Below are 12,411 nucleotides of genomic sequence, written 5' to 3'. Positions count from 1 at the left end.
CAGCATAAGTGATGTCAGCTATTATATTAAAATGTGATGGGACAGTTGAATGTTGCTGTAATTTGTCATTGAAATAAATCATACATGATTTTGCAGTCAACCCATCGATTCAAGTGAATGGTTATGTACATCCATAAAGGGTATAACCACCACAGTATACAGTACAGTATATCTGGCAGATCTTCTCTGCATTAACTGCCCTGCTGTATCAGAGGTTTCCATTTGTCTCATAATTTAAACTCTTTCGCTGTAGTTGGGTCTCTGACTGGAACGTGGAAGCGTTATAGAGGTTTGATCTGTTTTGATCTGGGGAATCTTTTATTTAGCAATTAGATAATTAATTGATCACTTTTTAACAACCAGAATAACACAGTCAGAAGGCTTTGCAGGTGACCATGTGGTCACCCATGTCATGTGACCCGCCGGTCCTAGATGATTCTGTAGATGTTAATACCTTAGATCTTCACTACTGTTGAGGTTAAATGTGAATTAGGAGCGATGGCCTCAAACGTGCCACAAGCCCTGGAACCATAAAACTCATTTGTTTATGCTGGAGGGCCGAGCACAGAGGGGAATGACACAGTGAGGCCTCCTCAAAGGGGTATCCCCTTCGGAAGCAGGTTGGGTCTGCATTCTGAGAACTTCTCAGCATATCAATGTGACGATTCTGTCATGAGTATTTCAAAAGTCTGCCATCAATGTCTACACTTGTGCAACAATAGTGACGGTTTTCATTGCTAAGGGAGCAAATGCAGCTAAATAATATTATGCCAAGATGACTTTGTGCTGCTTATCCTAACATCAAATTACCCAATTTCCAAATAAGGTGGAAGCACTGAAAATCACAACGAAGAAAATATATTTAAAGTCATGTATATGACCCACATCTGTATTTCATTTTTCCTGCACCTGTCTCTGATTACGGACGGCTGGTTCCTTTTCTCCATGACTTGTAACAAGCCACTTCATCCTTCTGGAGCCTGATGTTTTCCCCTGCATGAAATGTCTTTGTAATCATTTTAATACAAATGTTCTGCTTGTTCCAAGGCTTCTCCCTACGCAGTAGATTTAATTATTTTTTTTTATTGTTCTCTGTCTGTGTCAAGGAGCATTGAAATGAAAATGTTTCTAAGCCGTAATTTAAAAAATAGCATGTAATATCAGTGGCATTGGATATCTGTAAAGATATGGACGAGTCTAGTCTCAACTGCACTTTTATCTGATGCTATTAGTGGTTTTCTTGGTGTTAACATGTTAACATAGTTAACATGCTCACCTGAGTAAAAAGGCACGGTGGCAGATTGTAACACACATACTGATGTGTTTGGCTGATGATGCTGCAGAACTGAGCCTTCATCTGTCAGATCTGACCTCAGCTTGTCCCTCAGCTTGTCCTATCAATTAATAAGCAGCTGCTGTCATATTTAATATATTCTACAGACACTTTAATCCAAAACAACATACAATCTTATTTACTTTATTTTGAAAGCGCAGAGTCAGACAGCCGTAAGGGCAGCTGGGGGTTTGGGGCACAGTAGTGCGATCACTTTTTTCACAATGGGATTCGAACCAATGACCTTCTGATCATGTGAACTGCAGAGCCACACACCATCCCACTATGATGTTATTCTTCAGCACAGAAAATCAGTCTGCAATCCATCCTTCCATTTATGCATCCATCTTCCAGCCGTATATCTAGAAGAGTTATTTATCTGGTGTGACGTGTGGTATATTTATTATTGTCTCCTCATGACCCATTGTTCATAGATTGTTTGTTTTGTTTTTTTTTGGAAAAAAATATATTTTTCATACTCTTAAATTACACTCAGCCTGTGCACTCTGCCCCCTACATGTTGGCTTCATAAGACAATAAAGACGACTGGTGTAATCAGAATTATATTTCAGCTTTTGCAGTCACCCATATGCTAGCAGTAAAGTGCTAGCTCTATATACAAATATTTAGTGGTTTCAAAGGTTATAAATATCTTCACAAAATATGTGCAAGTCGTAAAAAGGCACTTTGAACAGGTATGTCAGGTCCAGATGTTCTACAAGTGTAGCTGAAAGCCTTTTTTTAAACAATGTCAAGATCATTCAGTCTTACATATTTAAGAATTGCTCTCAGAAGTATACATTCATTTTGTTCTTACTCTCTGGTGCCCTGTGATAAGAATCTAAGGGTCGTACAACCATTCCGGCTTTCAGCTTTCATTGTTTCTGGTTATTTCAGCAATATTCAATCTATAAAACATATTTCTTTCAATCTATAGCTATGTACTTCTTTTTTATTATTATTTCCAAACAGCATGTGTGTTTTGCAGGAATTCCAGTGTTCCTGGTTCCATTAAAGATTCATGCAAAGTAATATTAATCTTTCCATCCATCCATACTCCTCCCATAACTGCTCCTCCAGCACTGATGAGTCACAGTAAACCCACAATCTATCTAAAAAATCTAAAAAGCATGAAACAAGTGGAGGCTCTGTTCAGGATGACTGTCACTCCATGGAAAACATTTATACACAATTACAATTTAGGACAATTCTGAAACACCGGTTGACCTAAGTGCATGTTTCTGTACAGCCAGGAACATGAATATTTATGCAGCATCCTATCAGTACTGTGTGTCTGTGTCTGTCTGTCTGTCTGTCTCTCTAATCTGGGTGGTATTATGTATGTACCAATATCTTCCCAGACTAAAACAAAAAATATTATGATTAAGTTTCATATTATCAATAGTATATAAACATTTCTGGTTACTATGTTCTGAAACGGGTCAGAATGAAGAACATCAATCACATTCAATAAGGTTATTATGTGGCTGTAACTCATTCTGAGACCTAATCATTCTGAAAATTAATGTAGGTTGCAATGTAGCAGCGTTTACCGTTATCGTTTCTTATGCTGGTACTTTGAATCAACCATCCATCCATCCATCTTCCATACCCCCTTGTCCGATGGAGGAGTCCAGAGCCGGTCACCAAAACAACAGACACAAGGCAGGGAACAATGCAGGATGGGATGGCAATCCATCGTAGGTCACACTCGCACACCGGTCGCAAGGAGAACATTCCAGCATCTGTCTGCTCTAAGGAATATCAGGAGGGCCAGCTTAGGCAAACAAGGCGATCCTCCTCTTTTTGTGTGCAAGCTTCTCAGATAATCATTACCAGTATTAATCTATGCTGATTTTAATGGTAGTGAAGCAATCAATGACCTTGGAAGTGCTTACAGAATGGAACTGTCAGAGTTATTTCTGTGAGCAGAGACTCATCTAAATTATTTCCATACTAGCTTAGATTAAGTGTTTATTTGAAAATGTTTTACATTGACTGCACCTTCATAATGCCTTTATAATGCATTCATAGACCATTCATAAGCAACATGTAAGTATACCTTAACATCCTAACATACCTTAACACAGTGTTTCCCCAACCCAGTCTTCGGGGAACCCCGGACAGTCCTCGTTTTTGTTTCCTCTCAGCTCCTAGCGGCGTGTACCAGGCAGCCAATGTTCCTGATTGGCTGGGAACTAATTTATGGTACATTAATAACAAACATTATACAGTTATATGATTACAATGTTTTTATTATCATATAATGTTCTTTATTAATGTATATTAAGGCTGTTAGGGTATGTTACGATGCCATGGGATGCTGTCACACCACTTTTGAATGTTCTATGAAGGCGTTTCAAAGGCTTTATGAAGGTGCAGTTAATGTAAAGCGCTACAGTTTGTTTTTATATTTAATATGCTTAAAAATGGCATAGATTTGTTATTCTTACTCTAATAGCACACATGGTGGGAATTCTGTTTTCCTAGGAAGTTACCGCCAGCTAGATTAGCTGTTTTCACTTTCCTTCTTGAAATCTTTTTTCTGAATCTTGGAATACAATGTATGCATAACATATCTCTCTTCCAGGTAAATTATTTTACATGAATTTCCAGGTAACTTTCAAAAACATGCAATTGCATGTTTCCAAATCTATGACAAAAAAAACTAAATATTACACATGAAAACTTTCAATTCCCATGTAGAGTGGATTTTTTGTGAAGAAGTACTTCTTGTTTTGTAGGTGGATGTCACAGTGACACGGATGGATGGAGGGACTGGCACACACACGCACATGTAGGGTATACCTATCCTTATGGGGACCGCTCATTCACTTCTATGGGAAAAATGCTAACGCTAACTTTGACAACCTTAACCCCCATCCTGCCCTAACCATAAGCTTAAGTAAACAAGCAAAATCCAAGAGTTTTTTGCATTTTTAGTTTTTTCATAGCAGTCACCGATTTTTATAAAGTAGAGTTTTCCCTTATGGGGACATTGTGTCCCCAAAAGGATAGGTATACCCGCTCACACGCGCACACACACACACACACAGATATTGTTTGTGTTTACCATGTGTTGCTTTTTCATCATGGGGATTGTCAGACTATGCAAATCTGTCCATGTCAACATTGTTACCTAATCTGACAATTATGGTTCTTTTTATTTTGTGTGATATTTTCTGACGAGAGCGATTTGATAAATTTTAATTGATATTATGATTTTGGATGCTACCTTTTCCAAAGCGCCCCACCTGGCTTTTAAAACTTGGTGTGATCAAATAATTGAATTTTGATTGTAATAACTATAAAATAAATGGCATAAACTTGTAAAAATGGAGGTCAAATGAGTGTAAGAAGCAAAACACAAGTTACCCACCGCAAACATAAGCATTAGATTTCAAAATGCCTCACACATGACTCACTTTGCACATACCGCAAAAACTGAAAGTATGCCCATCAAAACTGAGATCTCTCTTGTGCGCTTCCCTCTTTTCATTTCAGACTGGAAGCTGCTGATCGGTTATCTGCTTCCATCACCAGGACATGTGCAGCTGGAGTGATATCAGTCGTCACGGATAACATGCATCCCTATCACATACGATAGTGACATCAAAGTCACACACCTGTGAAGTGCTATAAGCTGCCCCCACGTTTTCTCCTTTATTTCTGTCCTTAGTTCCTCCTGCAATTTACAAGTTTAGTGTTCATAAAACATACCTGACTTGCGTTGGCAGTTATGCTTCTGATGGTCCGAGTCGAGGGCTGTGACGCGGGGATGTCCTGTGCTGCTTACACTCGCGCTGCTCTTGTTCATTGGGCTATTGACGGCTTGCACCATCTTTTTTGTGGTGTAAATAAAACGTCCCCATCCTTTTTTCCTCTTATCAGCTCGCTTTTTTTTCCCTTCACATGCCAAAATCATTTTTGCATTATAAATCTTTTTTGGATATACTTTCTGCTTCACTTCAGATAATCTATACTGCCTACTTTCACAGGCAGTTTACGTTTACACTGAACATATTTAACAGATGCTTTCGTCTAAAGAAACATGCAAGTGAGCAGTTTTGGTGAAGCTAGTTTAAACAGTAGCTTTTCAAGCTACAACCACTTATGATTGGCTGCAGTTTAGCTACATTTAATCTACTGTTTTAATATAGTGGTTAACTACACTACAAGCTACTGTACAGAGCAAAAAGTAGCTACATCAAACCTATGCTTAACTGCATCAAATTAAGCTATACTTAATATTCATGCTATAGGATATTCTTAAACTAAATTAATTAAAAACGTGCAACATTATCTTAAATATAATATGAAAATCTATATTTTTTTAACAATGTAATCGCAATAAGCTTTCACAAATTTCTTTATTTAATAAAGAATGATGATGACCAAGAGTACATCACAAGTGCTGTGTTAAAATTTGTAGGGTTACAACAAAAAAAGATTCTGATAACCTGTCCAAGAACCGAAGTCCTCATACATTTTAATGAAAGTGGCTAAAATATTGTTTGCCGTGAAATATTTTTCAACCCTATAACATCCCTCCTTAGAGTATTCAAGCAAAAAACACAAATCAGAAAGCGATCCATTCTGATCAATCAGATTCGATTTTGGTCGTAAGTCAGCCATTTATTTCCTGTGCAAAAATCATCATATGTGTCATGCCCTGCTCGTCGGCTCCTCCTGTGTGCCACGCCCCCTGCCTACCCACGTGTGTTTCCCGGATTGTACCCAGCTATGTCTGATTATTTTCAATCAGTCCTGTGTATTTCAGTCCGTGTCTTACCCGAGTCCTTCGTCCGTCATTGATGTTGTCAATGTCTGTTTCCCGACCTGCTCCGGTTTCCCCGAATAAACCCCCGTTTTCCCGTATCCCGCTTGCCTGCCTGCTCCTTCCTCACGATCGCTGCTCTGCTCGCGATCGCTGCCGATCTCCCGTGACAGAATGACGGACCACAACAAGGCGGAATACATCTCCGAGGAGGAGTACTTCCGCCTCGGAGAACAGGTAGCGTACTGGAGATCCCAACCCGGTATCACTGAGGATCGTCCAGCGTGGAGCCTCGTCCGCTGGTGTGAGAAGACCCTCGGCCAGCTAGCCCTCGACCTAGAAGCCCGCTTGGCCGAGGAGCTGCGCGAGGGTCTCCTGCGTATAGCTCAGCTCCGGACCAAGCGCTCAGTCGCTACCAGCGAGCGGGGACCCGTCCTTCCGCCGTCCGCATTGGCGGACGTAGCTCCACCTCCCGCCGCTACCAAGAGCCGGAGGAGGAGACGGAAGGAACCAGCGATCGCCCCAACGATCGCCTTAAGGGCATGTGCCCTCATCCCGGCGGCCCTCCCGGAGGAGGATCGGGATGTCTCCCCAATCGCCCGGATGGTCCCTAGCTCTGCTAAGCTGTCTCCCCAGGCAGCCTCTCCTGTCCGGAGAGCACCGGTCCCGGCTACGCCGTCGGAACGGCCACCGCCGCCTGCGGACCCCGCTCCCGTGCGGCCGCCGCCGCCCGCGGACCCCGCTCCCGTGCGGCCGCCGCCCGCGCAGCCGCCTTCGCTGCCGCCCGCGCAGCCGCCTTCGCTGCCCCCTTCGCCTGCTGCAGCTCCCGGGCAGGCGCCCCCACTGCAGCCACCTGCAGCTCCCGGGCCGGCGCCCCCACTGCAGCCACCTGCAGCTCCCGGGCCGGCGCCCCCACTGCAGCCACCTGCAGCTCCCAGGCCGGCGCCCCCACTGCAGCCACCTGCAGCTCCCGGGCAGGCGCCCCCACTGCAGCAACCTGCAGCTCCCGGGCAGGCGCCCCCACTGCAGCAACCTGCAGCTCCCGGGCAGGCGCCCCCACTGCAGCAACCTGCAGCTCCCGGGCAGGCGCCCCCACTGCAGCCCGCTCCAGTTCCTGACCGCGCTCCAGTTCCTGACCGCGCTCCAGTTCCTCCCGAGGCGCCCCCTCCGCCTGCAGCAGCTCCCGAGGCGCCCCCTCCGCCTGCAGCAGCTCCAGAGGCGCCCCGAGTGACTTTACTTCCTGGCCCCGTTCCTACTCCCGCTCCAAGTCCCTTGGCCCCGGTTCCCGAGGAGGTCCCCGAAGACTCCACCGCAGCTCCTCCCTCTCTGGAGGTGGAGGAGCTGGAATGGGACCCCTCGGGGACAGAACTTGTGACCCCTTGTCCCTCGCCCCGGCGACGTCGACCCCGACCTAGGTTCGGCCTGTCTGTGTCCCGCAGGGGAAGGGGACACAGACGCAGGGCTGGGGTCCCGCCCGCCCTGCCCCCTGGCTCGCCCTGCCTCGCCTGCGCTGGGGCTCGGTTGGCGCCTGCGGGTTCTGGCCCTCCGGGTCGGCTGTTGCCTGCGGGTCCCCCTCCGGTGCCTCGTCGCCCTGCCTCGCTCCCCCCTCCAGTGCCTGGTCGGTTGCCTGGGGGTTCCCCGACGGCGGCTCCTCGGTCGCCTGCGGGGCCCCCACCTTCGGCCCGTCGGAGGACGTCGCCGCCTGCGGCGGCTCCCCCCCTCGCCTTGCCTTCACCCTGGCCCCTTCCAGCTCCCTCGTCCCCTTCCCCGGTGCTCCCTCCTGCTCCCTCCCTGGCCCCTCCGCGGGTCCCTCGCCCTGTCTCCTCGGCCCCTTCTCGGTCCCCTCCGGCTCCGGCCTCCCGGCCGCCTGCGGCCCCTCCGGCTGCCTCCCGTCGCCCGCTGGGGCTCCCACGGGCTCCCCTTTGTTCCCCCGCCTTCTCTCCCTTCTCTCCTGCCCTGGTCCCTCCTTCGTTTGCTTCCCCTTTCTTTGTCCCGCCTGTCTCTGCTCCCCCTCGCTTTGTTCCTCCCGTCTCTGCTCCTCGTCCTCCTCTGTTCCCTTCGTTCACTCCTGGTCCTTTTGTTCCTCCTGTTCCCGCTGTGTCTCCCTTCCTGATCTGTCTCTCTGCCTTCCCGTCCCTTTGTCAGCTCCTGTCTCACGTCCTGTCGCTTGCCCCGTTTTGTGCCTCGGTCCTGTTTCCCGTCTCTCGTTGATGGTTCTGTTTTTTTTTGCTCCAGGTCCCGGTTCCCGTGTCCCGTCTGTCGCCTCCTCCCTGGCGCACCCGGTGAAGCGCGCCTTTGGGGGGGGGTTCTGTCATGCCCTGCTCGTCGGCTCCTCCTGTGTGCCACGCCCCCTGCCTACCCACGTGTGTTTCCCGGATTGTACCCAGCTGTGTCTGATTATTTTCAATCAGTCCTGTGTATTTCAGTCCGTGTCTTACCCGAGTCCTTCGTCCGTCATTGATGTTGTCAATGTCTGTTTCCCGACCTGCTCCGGTTTCCCCGAATAAACCCCCGTTTTCCCGTATCCCGCTTGCCTGCCTGCTCCTTCCTCACGATCGCTGCTCTGCTCGCGATCGCTGCCGATCTCCCGTGACAATATGTATAGCATGCTGTATTTTTTATTTATTTTATTTTTTTTTAAACACACACCAGGAAAAGAGTCGAGTAAGAATATAGAAGTTCTACGTCAGGTATTTCTGAAAAAGAAAAGTTTTGAGTCGTCGCTTGAAGACAGTCAAGGATTCAGCTGTTCGGACATCTAGGGGGAGTTCATTCCACCAATTAGGTGCCAGGACAGAGAAGAGCCGAGATGCGTGTCTTCCTTGTGCCTTGAGGGGAGGTGGGACCAGTCGAGCAGTGCTGGAGGATCGGAGAGATCGTGGTGCAGAGCGGGGTGTGATGAGGTCCTTTAGGTAGGATGGTGCCAGAGAATTTTTGGCTTTGTATGCGAGCATCAGTGTTTTGAATCTGATGCGTGCAGCTACAGGAAGCCAGTGGAGAGAGCGCAGCAAAGGAGTGGTGTGGGAGAACTTGGGAAGGTTGAAAACAAGACGAGCAGCTGCATTCTGAATCAGTTGGAGGGGACGGATGGCGCTCAGTGGTAAACCCGCTAGAAGCGAGTTGCAGTAGTCAAGGCATGAGATGACGAGGGACTGGACGAGTATCTGGGTAGCCTGAGTGGAAAGAAATGGACGTATCCTCCTGATATTAAAGAGGAGAAACCGACAAGAGCGAGAAAGACTGGCGATATGTGAGGAAAATGACAACCGATCATCTATGGTAACTCCAAGGTTTCTAGCAGAAACCGAAGGACGGATCAGGGAGTTTTCGAAAGAGATCGCAAGGTCCTGGAGGGGGGATGAGTCAGCCGGGATGTAAAGCAGCTCAGTTTTACTAGTGTTGAGTTTTAGCTGGTGAGTGGTCATCCAAGATGAGATGTCTGCCAAACATGTAGAGATCTTAGTGGAGACATGAGTGTCTGAGGGAGGGAAGGAGAGGATGAGTTGAGTGTCATCGGCATAGCAGTGGTAGGAGAAGCCATGTGAGGATATGACTTCGCCAAGAGATTTAGTGTAGAGGGAGAATAGGAGAGGGCCAAGAACCGAGCCCTGAGGGACACCGGTGGAAAGACAACGTGGAGTAGATGTGGATCCATTCCATGTCACTTGGTATGTTCGGCCTTCTAGGTAGGAAGCCAGCCAGCGCCAGGCCAGGCCACCAATGCCAAGACTCCTAAGGATGGATAGGAGAGTTTTGTGGTTGACCATGTCAAATGCTGCTGATAGGTCAAGAAGGATGAGGACAGATGACAGTTTGGCTGATCTGGCAGCATGTAGCTTCTCAGTGACTGCTAAGAGGGCAGTCTCTGTAGAGTGAGCTGCTTTAAAGCCAGACTGATTAGGATCCTGGAGGTTGTTCTGAGAGAGATAGAGAGAAAGCTGGTTGTAGACTGTACGTTCGAGGATTTTTGAAAGGAAGGAAAGAAGCGATACTAGTCGGTAGCTGCAAGTGTCTGAGGGATTTAGAGTAGGTTTTTTTAGGATGGGAATGACCCTGGCTATTTTGAATGCTGTTGGTACATGACCGGAGGTTATGGAGCCATTAATGATAGTCGTGATAAAGGGGAGAAGGTCTAAAGAGATTGTCTGAAACAATGCAGAAGGGATTGGATCAAGTGGGCAGGTGGTAGGGTTGGAAGATGAGATGACTTTCATGATCTAATCTGCCGTAAGACCGGAAAACTGGGCCAGTGAGGGGGGAGGGAAATCCTTAGTGTGTAGTGTAGTAGATGAGGGAGAGAATGTCTGACAGATTCTGTCAATCTTCTCGGCAAAGAAGTTGGCAAAATCTTCAGCAGTCAGGAAGGAAGGAGCAAGAGGAGGGGGAGGGTTGAGAAGAGACGAAAAGATGTTATGGAGTTTGCGAGGATCTCGTGAGGATAATTCTAGTTTGTCTTTGTAAAAGGCAGTTTTAGCTGCAGTCACGTCCATAGAGAATTTGGATAGCAGAGTTCGGTAGGAAGACAGATCTGCATCAAGCTTAGATTTCTTCCACGTCCTCTCTGCTACCCGCAATTCTCTTCGGTTGGTACGTAATGCAGCTGAAAGCCAAGGAGTAGGCCGAGTTTTCCTTGGTTTGGAAGACAGCGGGCAGAGGTTGTCCAAGGATGTGTAAAGTGAGGAGATGAGAGTATCAGTTGCAGACTCCAGTGCCAAGGAGGAAAAGGAGTCAGGGTCAGGAAGGTAAGACAGGGTGCAGGAAGCAACAGAAGAAGCGGAGACAGAGTGGAGGTTTGGTCGAGTGGGGAGGAAACGTTGAAAACTGGGATTGGGCAAGACGGGTAGGGCAATGGTAAAGGATACAAAGTGGTGATCAGAAATGTGTAGAGGAGTAGAAGAGATGTCAGTAGCCGGAGAGGGGCGGCTGAAAACCAGGTCGAGGACGTTACCTCCTTTGTGTGTAGGAGAGGAGCTGTTGGATGTTAGAGAGAAGGAATCGAGAAAAGGGAGGAGACCAGAAGAAGGGAGCTTGTCATGGGGGAGGTTGAAGTCACCAAGGAGAATGAGAGAGGAGCTGTCAGTGGGGAAGAGACTGAGGAGAGTATCAAGCTCCTCTAGAAAGCAGCCTAGGGGGCCAGGAGGGCGGTAGACAACAATGATCCGAATATCGAGTGGAGAGGTAACAGCAACTCCATGGAATTCAAAGGATGAAATGTTGAGATGGGGCAGAGAGAGGGGCGTGTAGCACCAGTTCCGAGTTACCAATAGACCTGTGCCACCGCCCCTGCCAGTCTGGCGAGGAGAGTGAGAGAAAGCATAAGCAGAGGAGAGAGCTGCCGGGGTAGCCGAGTTCTCAGGCGATATCCAGGTCTCCGTCAGAGCCAGAAAGTCAAGAGAGTGGTGTGAAGCAAGGGCGGAAATGAAATTAGCCTTCTTTACAGCAGACTGGCAATTCCAGAGGCCACCCAACACGCTTCGCTGGGACTGGGGTGTTATGGGAGGGTAGACAAGATTACTGAGAGTGCGGCGCCTGGATGTTGGATGAGATATTCTAGGTCTCAAAGATAAGTGTACTGGTATACGTCTAAGGCACATGTCTGTAGTGATGGTGTGAGAGATTGCGAAGTAGAGGATAGGATAGAGTAGGAGAGAAAGGTTTAGAAGCAGTAGTAACAACTAGACCGTTTGCCATTATTAAATTGGCGGTGTCACCTTCAATTTAAACTCAGTAAGCCCTGCCCCCTAATTAACACCTTCAGGGAGACCGAAACTACACACAACAACAGTTCAGGGAGACCGAAACTACGCTTGATTGCCAGACACTACACACAACAACAGTTTCAACAGACAGTAAACAGAAAGCAAACAGTCCTAACTTACTAGCAGAGAAGTAATCCACAAACAGAGCTTGAAGCGCACTCACACTGGGCAACACTCACACTGGGCAACATTCACACTGGGCAACACGGTGCAGTCATGGCTACATATTTGCGAAACTGTCGCAAAGTCAATTAGTCGTAAGTCGCATAGATCGTAATTCGACATCGACCTGTAGTATTTTTCAGTGCTGCCAACGTTAACGTGTTAACGCTTGTGATTGATCTGGAAACCTTATCGCTCTATTTTGCTTTTAACGCAAATGCGTCCTCTGGAGTCCTCCATTCTGCCCGTGGGGTAAAACAGAAATCTTGCCAAACCATCTGAAAACTTCCGCAAATTTTTTTTTTCGACACACAAAAAAAACATTGGATGGGAGACACCATGAGTGAAGCTCAATGTGAATGTGCCAATACATCATGCAG

The sequence above is a fragment of the Brienomyrus brachyistius genome, chromosome 15 (genome assembly GCF_023856365.1).
Source record: "Brienomyrus brachyistius isolate T26 chromosome 15, BBRACH_0.4, whole genome shotgun sequence".
In the NCBI taxonomy this organism is placed as follows: domain Eukaryota; kingdom Metazoa; phylum Chordata; class Actinopteri; order Osteoglossiformes; family Mormyridae; genus Brienomyrus; species Brienomyrus brachyistius.
The sequence above is the reverse complement of the archived record's forward strand: the minus strand, read 5'-3'. Positions refer to the sequence as shown.